This window comes from Kogia breviceps, chromosome 14 (assembly GCF_026419965.1).
Source record: "Kogia breviceps isolate mKogBre1 chromosome 14, mKogBre1 haplotype 1, whole genome shotgun sequence".
Lineage (NCBI taxonomy): Eukaryota > Metazoa > Chordata > Mammalia > Artiodactyla > Physeteridae > Kogia > Kogia breviceps.
This window is the reverse complement of record NC_081323.1, coordinates 10,403,495-10,417,725: the sequence shown is the minus strand read 5'-3', so window position 1 is coordinate 10,417,725 and position 14,231 is coordinate 10,403,495.

Sequence of the window (14,231 nt, the reverse complement as noted above, 5' to 3'; positions counted from 1 at the left end):
AGATAATATTTAGAAGAATAACAAGCATGTCTAATTATTTCTAATGATTAGTATTTATACCTACTCAGTGGAAGATGTAATTAAAAGCATGTTCTAAAGGAATATGAGCTCCTCAATACAATTTAGTATCATCTTATCATCTTGCATTCTTTATTACCCGTGATTTCTAAAATTAATTCTGGTTTTTCTTATTTTGCTTGAAGAAGTACCCTTTTACCTACCTATACCCTAGCTTTAGGCTTGCTCACAGGTTTCCTAGCAACTGGGCTAATGAATTCAGTAAATTTTTTTTTTTTTTGTATTCCAGTATACTATGCTATTTTTAAATACCAAAATACTGCCTTTAAAAAAATGTAATACCGTTATTTTGGTATTTTAAGAAATCTGAAAGCTGAATCATTTACATCTTGAGATTTCAAGAGAGTTTTATGCTGCATTGAATGTTCTAATTGAACAAAAGATCACTTGTTTAGAAAACATCTTTCTCATCTCCCTTATCCTCAAGAGAAGGAAAAAAATATTTGTATTTGAAAAAGCAAAGCATGTGTTACAAAGATACTACTAATAAAAATTCTCCATGTAAGTGGGATGTGAACATGATAGCTTCAAAACTGATACAGGGCACTCTGCAGCAACAGCTGAGTCAAATGATTCTGTAACTGTATATGAAGAAATGAAAGAACTTGATGGTGAGCTGGTAACAATTTCCTTAAAACAAAATTCCAGGCTTCTATCAATAAAAAATTATACTCTCTGTGGAGAAATCAGTTATTCCAAAGCATCTCAAAGATATTTGAATATGAAAGTGTCCGAGGGAGATATTTGGATTAGCTAACTGTCTCCTCTCCATTCCTCTGAGTAGATTTTTTTAACAGCTTGAAAATTTTTCACAAGAAAATGCTTGGGACTCATCTGTGACATCATTGATACACACTTTTATTTTTTAATGATTGCATTTAAAGAATCATAATATTTTATTTTAAAATTTCCCAGTTACTAAAAATTCCTTTTAATTTTTTTCAATGTTGACTATGTTATTTTTGTTATATTTTATTAAATTGTATCTGCTAATAATTTGTATGAAAGTATAATATGTATTGCTTATATTTTCTGTGCCCATTGTACTGCTAAACATTGTGTAATGTTTATACATTTATGTCTTCAAATTATAGTGGATGATTCGTTTCGGTGGTTTACAATAATTTTATTAATTCCATATACTTTTTGATAAAATAGCCATATTAAATACAAAATGCAGGTATAGTCATTTTCTGTTGGTACCTGTACTCATTCATCTGGCCACTAGTAGTGTTATATCTGCTGTTAAATTCCTAATAGAATATATTTATCTGCACTCAATCCCAGGAAGGCAGGCTGGCAGAGGACAAAGTGCTCAGATCACTGTCATAAGAGGCCATCTGGTGAATGAGAAAGAATGGATTCAGGTGTTAGACAGAATGCAACCTCACGTTTATATCCCAGTTAAAGAGTCCACTCCTCTGAGGCTCAGTTTCCCTGTCTGTAAAGCGAGGATTGACTTTTGTCTACCTTTTGGGGTTATTGAGATTATTAAACGAGCATGTGTGCTAACATGGCTGTCTCCTCAGAGACACTGACCCTGTTTTGGTCTTCTCCTCTCCCTCCTTCCCTGCAAGAGACTCTTTCTCTGCTAGAAGTTACCTGGCAACAGACAAGGAGTCTGCCGCCATTGCTAGAGTTGGGGTGTCACATGTTTGATGACACGTGGCTCCGCTGGGGTCTTTGACAGCCTAGAGTGAGCTCAACTACAGTGGGGTAAGGGGAGGCAAGATCGACAGAGGAAAATGTAGTAAGGAATCTAGAGTCAGAAAGCAACTACCCAGATTCACATTTAATGTTAATTTTCTCCTTTGAATGCATCTCAACTGGAAGCATAAATTGAAACAGTGGGAACTGCAATGCGGGAGCCTCTTCATTTGTTTTTGGAAGTGCTATAAGGCTACCCAGAAGGAACCAATGGGTCTGTGAGCAGGTATTTGTTTTGAAGGGCATTTCTGCGGAGTGGTAGGGAGGGGTGGAGAAGGGGGTATTTCAGCTGTTCCTTTGGAACTGAGTTGGACCTTGCAAGTGGCTTCAGGAAACCTCCAGTTGACCCCATAACACACTGTACCATCTCTTTTCTTGCTAAACGATTCAGAGGTCAGCAAGCTCAGCGCCAAGAAGGCGAGCATGTGGGTGTCATTGTTTGCAGTGATTCCAGGTTTATCCGATTTTTGCAAACCTTGGTCTGTTTATCTGATTCCATGACATAAATCTAATTGGTTTGAAATTTTCGGCTGACAAACCCTGTCTTGTTGAGATACCACCCAGGCTGTGATGAACTCTCTCTACAACGTCATGCGTCACTTCACCAAGTCCGTTTTTAAAATACTGGTGACATTGTTTATTTCATTAAAGCTTTATGCCTGGGCTGGTTAAACAGGCTCATCCACAGAAAGGAGACGTGGATTAGGAAGCTTTAATCCCGTCTCCCGCATGTCAAGTACATTTGTTCCGCTCTGTTGTGAACAGGAACTCTCTCCCCTAACCACAAGCACAGTACCGGGCACATTGTGGGGCTGGTGAATCTACTTTTACTCAAGACGCCTGAGAGGCTGATTCTATCCAAATGTTTATGGATGGTTTTTATGGACATTCTGGCCATTTGTTCAAATCAGGACTCAATTCAATCGATATATATTACCCAGCGCTAGGATGGCTACTGTCCCTGCCCCCCAGCAGCGGTCCACTGGTCAGGTGATGTTGGTCCACCATTTTGAATGGACCAGTTGTCTCCTAGGACTTGGACTGGACGTCCCTCACTCTCCGGCGAGTCACCTTCCTTGGCACTAGGATCCCAGAAGCTGGAACCGGAAGGGATCTAGATGATCTGCTACGTTGGCGGTTTATGATCTCTTTGGGGGCACAGGTCCCTTTGAGAACTTGAGGAAAATCCTCTTCCCAGAAAAATTCACATGTGCCTGTATTTACCTTTCATTCCACAATACGTACTGAGCCCCTGCAATGCCCCACACCCTGTTCCAAATGCTGAGATACAGCAGAGAACAAAGTGATAAAAAGCCCTGAACTTACCTTCTAGGTTTAGGCATGGGAAGGATAGACAAAAATAGTAATTAATAAACAAATATATTGTATCCTAGAGTGTGATAAATGCCAAGGAGCAACGGATAGCCTGGGAGAATGGCAGGCATGTCGCTGGAGGAGGGCAGAGACGGTACCATGTTCTGCTGGCTCCATGGACTTACCCAGAGCCCGGCTGATGGATACCGACTGGAAGCCGGGCCACTGTCTGCAGGTCCGGACGGCCGATTAAAACCTGGCCAGAGGGGTGTGGAACGGATGTGTCACAGTGACCGCGGGACTCTCTGCGCCTAAGGACTTCCTGGCAGGCCAGGGCAGGCCTGGGGAGAAGTAGGCAGCGGCTTAGGAGTGTCAGGTCCACCCTGGCATCTATGCTGCGGGGTCTTTACCTGCTCTCTCTCTGTCTCCTCCTCTTTTTCTGGCTAATGCTTATTCATTCTTTACATCCTAGTTTAAACAGCACATCCTTGGGGTGGGGTGGGGGGTTGCTGTTCCCCACACCAGGCTTGCTCAGCACCCTGCACTTTTCTGTCACCACCATGTACCTCAGCAACTTTCTGGCGCTCCTGTGTTTTCTGCCTGATTCCAGCAGCTGGACCGTGGCTTCATGGCACAGGGGCTGGTCTTGTTCTCTGACCTCAGGGTCTTGCTCGGTGCCTGGAACACGGCAGGGCCTCAATATGTCTCGTCTCGAGAGAAGGAAAGAATGAAGATTCACAAAGCATAACAGAAATGCAGAGAAGGCGGCTGACTCTGGGGAGGTGGAGGAGAGCGTCAGGCGGGGACTTGATGTCAGTTACCTCCTGAAGGATGAGCAGGCACTTTCCAGATGGAGAACGAGGGCTGCCATTTCAGGGAGAGAGAAGAGCAGGTGCGAAAGCACAAAGGTGTGGAGCTGCACAATACTCTTGCAGAGTAATTTGTGTAGCAAGTGTGGGGAAGGATGTCAGGGGCTGGGGCAGGGAGCGGGGTCAATGACTCCAAAGTGTTTGGCAGAGATCGGAGCACAGAGGACCTTGTGAGCTGTGTTTGGTTGTGGGCTTTACCCTGAGGGTCGCTGGAAGCTACTGGACGTTTGTGAGCCCGTGGCTGAGATGGTGAAATTTGTGTTGGAGAAAGATGACTGGGGGAGGCTGGGCTGGAAGGGTATTAATGCTCACTGTGATACATCTGGAAGCTAATTCCTGTCCTTTCCCCCAGCTCCTGGGACAGGAAGCTGGATGCTGGACACCCACCATTACACCAGCCCCCTGTCCATCACAAGGGGCGTCACGGATCAGTGAAAGGGCTTCCCCATCCCCCTGGCTGCCATCTAAGTGGCTGGAAGGGGACTTATTGGGGGAAACCTCCCCTACTCCCAGCAGATGCAGGGCTGACCAAGGCTCTGCTCCCCTGTCTGGCTTCCAAGACAGCTTGAGCCAGGTCAGAAGTCTGGATGGATCCAGGAAAGGGCAATCAGTGGAGCTGATTAAACATTCGGAATAGGCTGGGCCTCCTGGGGGCATCAACTGCTAGTTTCAGTGCCTGTGAAATCCATAGGAAGCCTCTGCCTGGCCACTCGTACCTGGAGATCAGGCTTTCAAGTAGAGTCAAACTTGAAGGTGGACAAAGTCTTGGACCCACCGTTTCTTGAGGGTCTGTTACGTGCCAGGTGTTGTTCCATTTCATCCTCATGCAACCCTCCCTGGGAAGTATTACAACTCCAATTTTCCAAAGAAGAACCGAGGCACAGAGAGGTTAAGGACCTTGCCTGAGGTCACACAGCAGGTTCCTAGTGCAACAGGCAGAGCCTGTACTGGTTCTCCTGGGCCAGCTGCAAACTTTTCCGATTTTGTCCCGATGTGTTATCATCGCTCAGTGAAACAGCCAGTGCTTATTAAACACCCTCACAGTGCCAGGCGCTCTGCATTATGTTATTTTGAATCCTTGCAACAATTCATTTGAGGTGAACGTGTTTATCCCCATTTCACAAACAGCTGAGGCTCCAAGAGCTTGGTCAAGGTCACACAGCTGGTAAGCGGTGAAAGCAGGTTTGAAACCAGGTGGCCTGACTGATCTCAGGGTGGGGGAGAGGGAGTGAGAAGGCTGTGGCAGCTTGAAGCAGGACCCCAGTCCTCGTCTTCGTTGAAGAAAGAATCCAGCAAAGAGAGAGCTTGGGAAGCAGATAAAGTGTTTATTAGAAGCAGAGTAGGTGTGGAAGAACACGCGGGCGAACTTGGGGAGTGAGTGACACCCAATGAGGGTGGCTGAGGTCATTTATATGTGGGCAGTCTTCTGGCTTGTCTCTGGCCAATCACCTTGCTTGTGCCCATATTTGGCCTGACTCAGGATCCTTCCTGGTGAGTGCACGGCATTCCTCAGTCAAGATGGATTCTGGGAGGTTGGCAGGACGCGTTGTGGGCTGGCAATTCCTCCTTCCTTTGGCCCCTCCCTAGACTGAGGACCTTCTCTGCACGTGGGTCGGCTGGAAAATCCCCTTGACCACAAGAATGAGAAAAATGTGGTCGCTTTGTCTTCCACCCAATCAGGGCTCTGCTCCTGCTGGTCTCTTATCTCAAGGTGTCAGCAGGAGACCGGTTGCAGCTGTTCAGCCTGGGGCCCATCTATCTCCTACCTCAGGACCTCAGCGTGGGAGCCTGTCTCACTTCCTCTATTGCTCTCTCTGCAGACAGCACTTCTTCCCGTCGAAGTCCTTCCGCAGCCCTCTCTTCCTCCCCATTCCTCCCAAGCAGAATCTCCACCCTGGCACTTCTGTTCAGACCTGTCTGTTAAGGAGCATAGAAAGTGAGCGTGTGCGTGTGTTAAAATGAGTCAGCAGGTTGTTTCAGCAGAAGTCTCTAGACAGCAGTGTGAGATGCCGTTGACAGAGTCAATTACCGAAGCCCCAGGGAAGGGCTGTTTAGCATCTTGAAAGAATTAACCAACCAGTGCATAACATTGCAAATGAACCGCCTCTTAATTATATCCGTGTTTCCATTACACACCCCGTTGAGCTCCAGCCCCAGGCATCGGTGGCCCCAGGTTGATTAAATCCCCTTGGCCACAGCCAACTTCTCAGGGAGGACAGCGACACTGCACATGTGGGAACAGCTACTCTGCTTGAACTATCAACTTAAATGTCATGTCTTTGCTTGTGGACATGTCTGCCAGAAATATAGGAAAAGAGCAAAGTTGTTTCAACAGGCTCCAGCCTTTCTGTGCTCCCGGGGAGCTGTCTTCTGCCAGATTCAATTCAGTTCCATAATAACAGCTGCCTTTGCTGGCATATCTCCTGTGCGCCAGGCACTTTCTGTAACTCTCACCTGCACGGTAGGTATTGTTATCTCCCATTTTACAGGCGGGGAAACGGAGGCTTGAAGGTCATGGGGACTTGCCCAAGGTCTTGTATTTGGTCAGTTGCAACCAGGGTCTACCTGGTATCTGAGTCTGTGCGTCAGATCATGCCACCCACTGCCCCCGAGTCAACCCAACGTGTGTTTCAAATAACTCAGTTCTTGTCTGTGGTGTCCGTACCTCTTACCACGTAGTTAGAGTTTGTCTCAAACCCTATTTTATGCCAGTGGCAGTTTGGTGCTTGGCCCCAGGTTTCTGAGAAGTTTCTAGAGGCGTTCATTTCTGTTGAGTTGGGTTGGGTTCTGGCCTTTCTGGCCAGTTCTCTCAGCTGCGCCTTATTACACATGGTGCCGATTCGGGGTTGACTCAGAAGGAACAGTCAGCCTTTCTGCCCACGTCCCACAGAATAACCCCACTCCCACCAGGCATTTTTACATGAATTGCAAAATTCGGGGTTGACTCGAAGAGAGAGGTGCATTTGTTTTTCTGGGTTTTTTGGGTTTTGTTTTCGTTTTTTGGCCTGCTGTGCAGCATATGGGAGCTTAGCTCCCGGATGAGGGATTGAACTCGGGCCCCTGGCAGTGGAAGCGTAGAGTCCTAACCACTGGACTGCCAGGGAATTCCCTAAGAGAAAGGTGCTTTTGTTATCCCCATTTTACAGGTGAGGAAATTGAGGCTTAGGTTAATTTGCCCCAATTTTTTCTGCAGGTAAGTGTAGACACAGGACTTGAACCCGGGGCTGCCTGACTCCAGCATTCCGATTCTTAACCTCTAGACTGGGAGAGTATTGTCACACGCTTGATTCCTCTGTGTGTGCTCCAAATCCTCACTGAATGCTGACTTCACCTTCCAAAGGTGGGGTCTCATAGTGGTCTTTGGTGTCTGATATGGTGCAATGTATCCAGAAGGCATTTAATAAGTGCTGGATGGATGAATAACTAAACAGACTGCGGTTGTTTGAGGCATAAGTTGTCTACTCGGATCCTGCCTTGGAGAGAAAATGCTACCTAAAAGGGGATAGTTTGTAGCTCTTTTCTAGAAACCAGCCATTTGCACACCTCTCCCCGGGAGGCAGTGGATTGCAAAGCTGAGCAATCCTTTGGTCTGGTTTCATCAACATTTCCTTGTCTTTTAATTTGTGCTAAGAGGGCATGAAAAGAAATAAACAGAGCGATGAGGTGGGGGAAAACTTCTTCCAGGCTCCCATGGTGGGGCAGGCATGTAAGAAGAACTGAGTGCTCTGCCATCCTCTCAAAGTTCACCCTGTTTTTACTCCAATTGTTTTCCCTCGTGATGTATCGTGCTCTCTGGAAAATCAAGTTTTTCTTCTCAAGACCACAGAAGAATCTCTGTGTTTCAAAACACATTTGTGCCCTTAAAACTAACATATTCAGTCTTACTGCCTCTAGTATCTGTCAGCAGGCCCATTCCATGCTATTTTTAGGGTCATTTCCAGAAAAATAATTTCCTTTTCACTGTGGACTCTGTCAAGCTAAGTGGAGTTATTTTCTTTGTGAAGTTGGATGAGTAAATCCAGTCCTAAAAGATGGGGATTTAAAACATTTCCTGCAGAGATGGGGCTCATCGCTGCGTTTATCTTATGGATTAAAATAAAAAGAAGTTACCAGAAGGTCAGCATGTCCATTATGCTTTGTTACCATTTATCAGGTCTATTTTCTTAAGTAGTCAGAGCTGTTTGCATGAATAATAATAATAGCTCCAGCAATAATTGCCTTTGGGTGCTAAAAATAGCCCCTTTCTTGGGGTTGGAGTTGGATGGACCTGGATTCAAATCTGGGCAACTTACTTAACCTCTCTGGCTTCAGCTTCCTGATCTAAAAAACAGGAAGACTAATAGTACCTACACCATCAGGTTCTATTAGGGGTAAAGCAAGATAAGGCATGAGTATCAGGATGGATGGATGTCTCCATTAGGTGCAGAAGGCACAGGACCCATGATTCTTTTAGGGATCCACAAAATGTTTCCATTTTACTTTTTTTAAATCATAAGAAAAACATGAATGTAATAATAATAGATACATAATAATGAATCTAGTCCAGATTATACTTATCTTTAGACCTTTATAGTCATACAATATAATTTTAAACATTTTTATGGAGGAAGGAGCCCATGAAGGCATGGGTGCTGAGGATCCATGAGTCATAATGCAGCCCTGATGTGTATCCATTGGAATTAGATTACCCAGTGACAGTATCCTCAAAAAATGGAAGTATATTTTCCTTTCGAGTAAAAGAAGCCCAGAAGTCAGCAGTCTGAGGATGGTTTGGCAACTCCTTGGTCTTCAAGACCCTGGACTTCTGTTTTTCTGTAGCACCTCCTTCAAGTTTGCCTCATGGTGCAAAATGGCTGCTGGAGCTTTAGCCATCATGTCTGCATTCCAGGGATCATGAACAAAGATGGGGCAAAAGACAAAAGGGGCCTACTTCTCAGCTGGGGCAGCTCCTTTTAAGGAACATTCTAAGAATTTTTTGCACAACACTGAACTTGTGATCACAAGGCGACACCTTAGCTACAAGGCAGTGGGGGGAGGCTGGGAAATGTCAAGTTCTGGTTGGATGTATTACTTTTCCAAACAAAAAGCTTATACCAAAGAAGGGAAGAATAGGGCCGGGGTACACAACTCAGAAGTGAGGAGGCAGTAGCTCTCTCCATGGGGAACACCTCGACCAAGAGGGAGACAGGAGAGAACTGGGCAGACAGATTCCTCCTGCCAGGTACCTCACCTGTGGTGTGGTGCTTGAGCCAGGTCTGAAAGAGAAAGGGCATCCCCGCAGAGGTGGGTCTCCAATCACATGAGAGGGTCAGGAAGGAAAGGATGGAGGGAATCCATCAGGTACATGAGCTCTGTATCCCATACAGTGGGTTCCTTCACTCCATAGGTCTCTGCTCACGTGACCCCTCCCCAGAGAAGCCATCCTTGACCACTGGCTCTCAGTATCAGGCCTCCTTTCCCTCTCCTCCACTCCTTATTACCTCGGGCTATTTTTTCTTTATGGGGTATGTCGTCACCTGTAGGTTTACTTCTTTATTGTTTACCTGCTCCGCTAGAATGTAAGCTGTCTAGGAGGCATGGATCTTACCTGTCCTGCTCATCATGGCATCCTGCTTCTGGCATCTCCAGCATGTCGTGCCTGGCATGTGATGGGCGCTAATGCATATGGAATGACTGGCCTGATGTATGAATATTGAACACCGCGGGGGGTGGGGGGACCAGACTAGCTTGGGCTCTGGTACCCAGGCTCTCACACTCTCTTCTACACTCTTCAGCTCTCTTGTTTCATTCACTGTCATCCAACAAAGGCTTGCTGTTAACTCTTTGTTAAGTGCTGTTCTGGGCATGGGAACCCTGCAAGAAACAAGATAGAAACAAATCCTTACTCTTGTGGAGCTTTGTTTTGTTTTGTTTTATTTTTTGGCCACACCGCGTGGCTTGTGGGATCTTAGTTCCCCGACCAGGGATCGAACCCGGGCCCTCAGCAGTGAAAGCACAGAGTCCTAACCACTGGACCGCCAGGGAATTCCCAAGTTTATCTTCTAATGGAAGTGGGGGACAAATAAATATGTCAGCAGATGATACGTGGTGTGGAGAAAACCAAAGAAGAGAGGGGGCTAGCTTCTGGGAGTGGGGTGTGGTCATTTTATAGGGAGTGGCCAAAGGAAGGCATCACTAAAAAGTGGTAACAGTGGAGCAAAAATCTGAAGGAGCTGGGGAGCCAGTCATATGGACATCTATTAGAAAAATGTTCTAGGCAGAGGGAACAGTAAGTGCAAAGGCCCTGGGGCAGGAGTGTGCCTGGTGTGTCTGATGAACAGAGATGGGCCAGTGTGGCTGGTGGAGAGAGTGGGAGCCAGGTGGAAGGTGCCAGGGTCAGGGAAGATCACTTAGGGCCTGTAGGTCACTGTTGGAACTTCGGTTTGTTTTCTGAAGGCTTTGAGAAGCCATTGGAGAGTTTGGGGCCGAGGAGAGACATGATGTGACTTTTGTTTTAAAAGGATTCCCCTGGCCGTGTGTTGAGGATTGACTGTACAGAGTGGGAGTGGAAGCAGGGAGACGAATGAAGAGGCTACTGTCTTATGAAGGTTAATTTGGTGTCAACCTGACTGGGCAAAGGGATGCCCAGAGAGCTGGTAAAACATTATTTCCGAGTGTGTCTGTGAGGGTGTCTCTGGATAAGATCAGCATTTGAATTGTAGACAGAAAGATCACCCATATCAACGTAGGTGGCCATCATCCAAGCCTCTGAGGGCCCAAATAGAACAAAAAGGTAGAAGAAGGTCAAATTTGCCCTCTCTGCTTGAGTGGGGACATCCATCTTCTCCCACCCTTGGACAACGATGCTCCTGGATTTCGGCCCTTTGGACTTGGACCAGGACTTACTCCCTACTTCTCGGGCTTCAGGTTTAAATTGGAACTACACCACCAGCTCTCCTGACGGCAGGGCTCAGCTTCCATAATCATGTGAGCCAATCTCTCATAGTAGATCTCTTTCTTTATATATCTACATATATGTATATATTTATATTTATATTTATTTATATCTCCTCTGCTTCTGTGGAGAACCCTGACTAATGCGTGCCTCTTCCAGGGGAAAGATGACCAGGGTTTGGACCAGGGTAGAGGCAGAGGGGGACATGGGAAACTGCAGTTTAGTTTGACAGGACGGAATTTTCCCTTCTCTCGCTGAACACTTTCTTAGTCATGCCACGGATTCGCCCCCCCACCCCACTCCCGGCCCCACCTCCCCCGACAATCAGGTTCCCACGGGAGAGGCTCTGTTCCATTAGAGGTATATCTTTGTTAATGCCACACGTGGGCAAGGCTCAATCCCCGCAATTCTCAGTGGGTGCAGATGTAGGAGTTTCAGTGGGCAGGCTCCAAGGTGAGTTTAGCCTGCAGACAAGGTGTTAAAAATATCTGAACTTTCTTTACAGGAGCTCCGGCCGTCTGTTTGCCCCCAGTGCTCTCCGCTGCCTTTCACACCCTGTCAGTTTCACTAATTTCCATTATCCGGTTTCTGAAGAAGACACAGAAGTTTCATGTGAAGTAGTGTTGCTTACTCAACTCTGTACCAGCTGGGATCCCTATTATACAAATAGGGATCTTGTTAGCCCCATTTTACAGACGGGGGTAAATAAACTGACTCAGAGCAATGAAATGACTCACCCAAGGCCACGTGGTTCTTACTTGCTGATTATAGCTCTTGGCTTCAAAGCTCTCTCCTCTCCCATCTACTGGGTTTGTAGTTGCTGAGAGTTGAGAGAGAATTCTCCCTATGCCAGATAGATGTCATACCCTGCTTGTCAGTAGATGATTCCAGAAACCTAGTAAGAGACAAGGGACTGTGTTTGTATTCTCTTCCAGCTCTCCAGTAAAGAAAGGAAAACATTCACCTGTGGGCTCATCATTTGCACCGTAAGACCGGGGCAGTACGCGGCATGGTCCTACTGCTGACAGCAAAGCCTTCACAGAACGTGCGCACTTAAGTTTCCCCAAATGAAGGGCTTCTCTCCAAAAGACTATCTGTAGCACATGTGCAGTTGTCAGCATTTTTTGTTACATTTTTACACCCAAAGCCCTGTACCTTTTTACTCCATGCTCCTGCCTAGCCCTGGTCCTTGAAAACAATCCTTAGAAGGTGGTTCTTAGTAAAACTTGTCATATTCAGAATTAAATTTCAGTGACTTGATGAAACCCTTGCTGGGGAATGGGAATGCAACAGAGCTGGAATTATATTCTCAAGTGTTCCTGGAGCCTGCCCCAAGTACCAAGGCATTCAGAAATGAAAAGGCATTTGCCCTCTGTGGGTTTCCAGGAAAAAAAGACACTGGGCAGTCATTTACCTTTTTCTACAGTTTCCTAATTTTCTCAATCTGTTCCTATAGCAACCCTAATAGGGAGTGGGTTGCTAGAAAAACATTCGTTTCTATAGAAACAATTTGTTTTATAAGAGAAAAAGTTTACTTGGTAGCGCATGAAATCTAACATTAGGATTTTGGTTTTGTTGGTGGATTTTTTTTTTTTTTTGTCAGCCTGGAGAATATTTCCCGAGCCACCTACAGACGTATGTTGCATCTTCAAGCTCACATTTTCATCTCATAGTGTGTTCTCATATGGATTCTGGATGGAGGTTGCTGAATCTTAGTCCCTAGGGATCTTTACTAAGAATATAAAATAAAATTTAAAAGTTTAGAGCACTTGCATGCTTATATACAAGGGGGAAGACTAAATGATCCCTTGAGACTTTTTTTTTTTTTTTTTTGGTGTAGCAATTTGCTGTTTCTCTTGACTTTCTTGTGAAAACCCTGAGGGGTTTTTACTAGAATCAGATAGGTGGTTTTGTTGCAAGTGACAGAAATAACTCAAAATTGGTTAAGAAAAAAAGGGGGGGGGTTCTATTTCTATTAGTTTTCATATTTTAGAAGTCAGGAGGTTTCAGGTAAGGCTGGATCCAGGGCTCACTAATGCCTAGTTGCTTTCCCTCACTCAGCTCTACCTTCCACTGTGTTGACTTCATTATCAGGCAGGCTCTTCTCATGAGGCTCCAGCAACTCCAGCCATATCCCCTGCAGCTTCCAGCTAAGTGTCTCCAGTGGAAAGGGAGCACTGTTTTTCCAACAGTTCCTGGAAAGGTCCTGGGAATGACTCTAGCTGGACTGACATGCCCACCCCTGAACCAATCACTGGGGACCTGGGGAATGAAATGAGCTGATTGGCCAGGCCTGGGTCAGGTGCTTACCTATGGGGTCAGAGGTGAGGTCAGCACCTCCCAGCCCCCACGGACTCAGAGAGAGGGAAGAAATCTTCTGTAGAGAAAAATCAGGAGGCAGAGCTAGATAAAAGGGGATTTGGGTGTGATCCAGGCCCCAGTCAGTCACTCCAGTGGGTGATTCCGAATTGCTGGAGTAGACCCATTTCACCACATGCTGAAATTAGAGGGCTGGACCTTAAAAGCCCACTTCTTCCCAGATTGGGCAGAGAGAAAGAGAGAGAGAGAGAGAGCCAGTTAGATTTTCCCTTTCCCAATCATCTCATTTTTCTAATTAACCCGCTACCACCAGCTCCACCTCGAGAACATCTTTCAAGATTTTTTTTTTTTCTCCTTCTGAAGGGAGTTGAAAAAAATCAGAATACATTTGCATGTTACCTAAAACATTCTAAACCCGTGTCTTATCTTTGTCACTGCACAGCCTTTTCTTTTCAGTGTTGTTAGCTGTAAAATTACAGTCACCTTCAGCCTCACCGATTCCTTCTTGAAAAGGTTATTGTGGACAGGGGATGAAAAATCATTTGGAAACACAGCCTAGGTCTGTTTTTCAATTGTCTTTTTATCCCAAAGTTCAGAGATTTCTGGAAAATCATATGTCAGCAGAAGCAGCACATAAACAATCTCATGTAGTCTTTTGGTGGGGGGGAAATACTCCCTGAGATGACTGAAGGTGTGAATTGTTTCAGGGAGGGTGTTGGTGTAATTACTGTTGGCCAGTAATTTAAATTAACTGGACTTCCAGGGCTTATTAAGAGCTTAAAATAGGATTGTTAAAATTCAGAGAGCGTTTTAGTTTGAATTTAATTTCTGCTATGGGGGTTCTTTCATTTTTCAAAATGCTTTGTTTTCATTGTCATTAGTTTGCAAAGATATTTAAAAGTTTAAAATATCCTTAGGTTTTTGTTTTTTTTTTTCCCCTTGTTAATAAATTAGGTTAATGATTTCCATGGAGGTTACTTCCAACAAAACTCTTGTATTTTAGCAAGAAG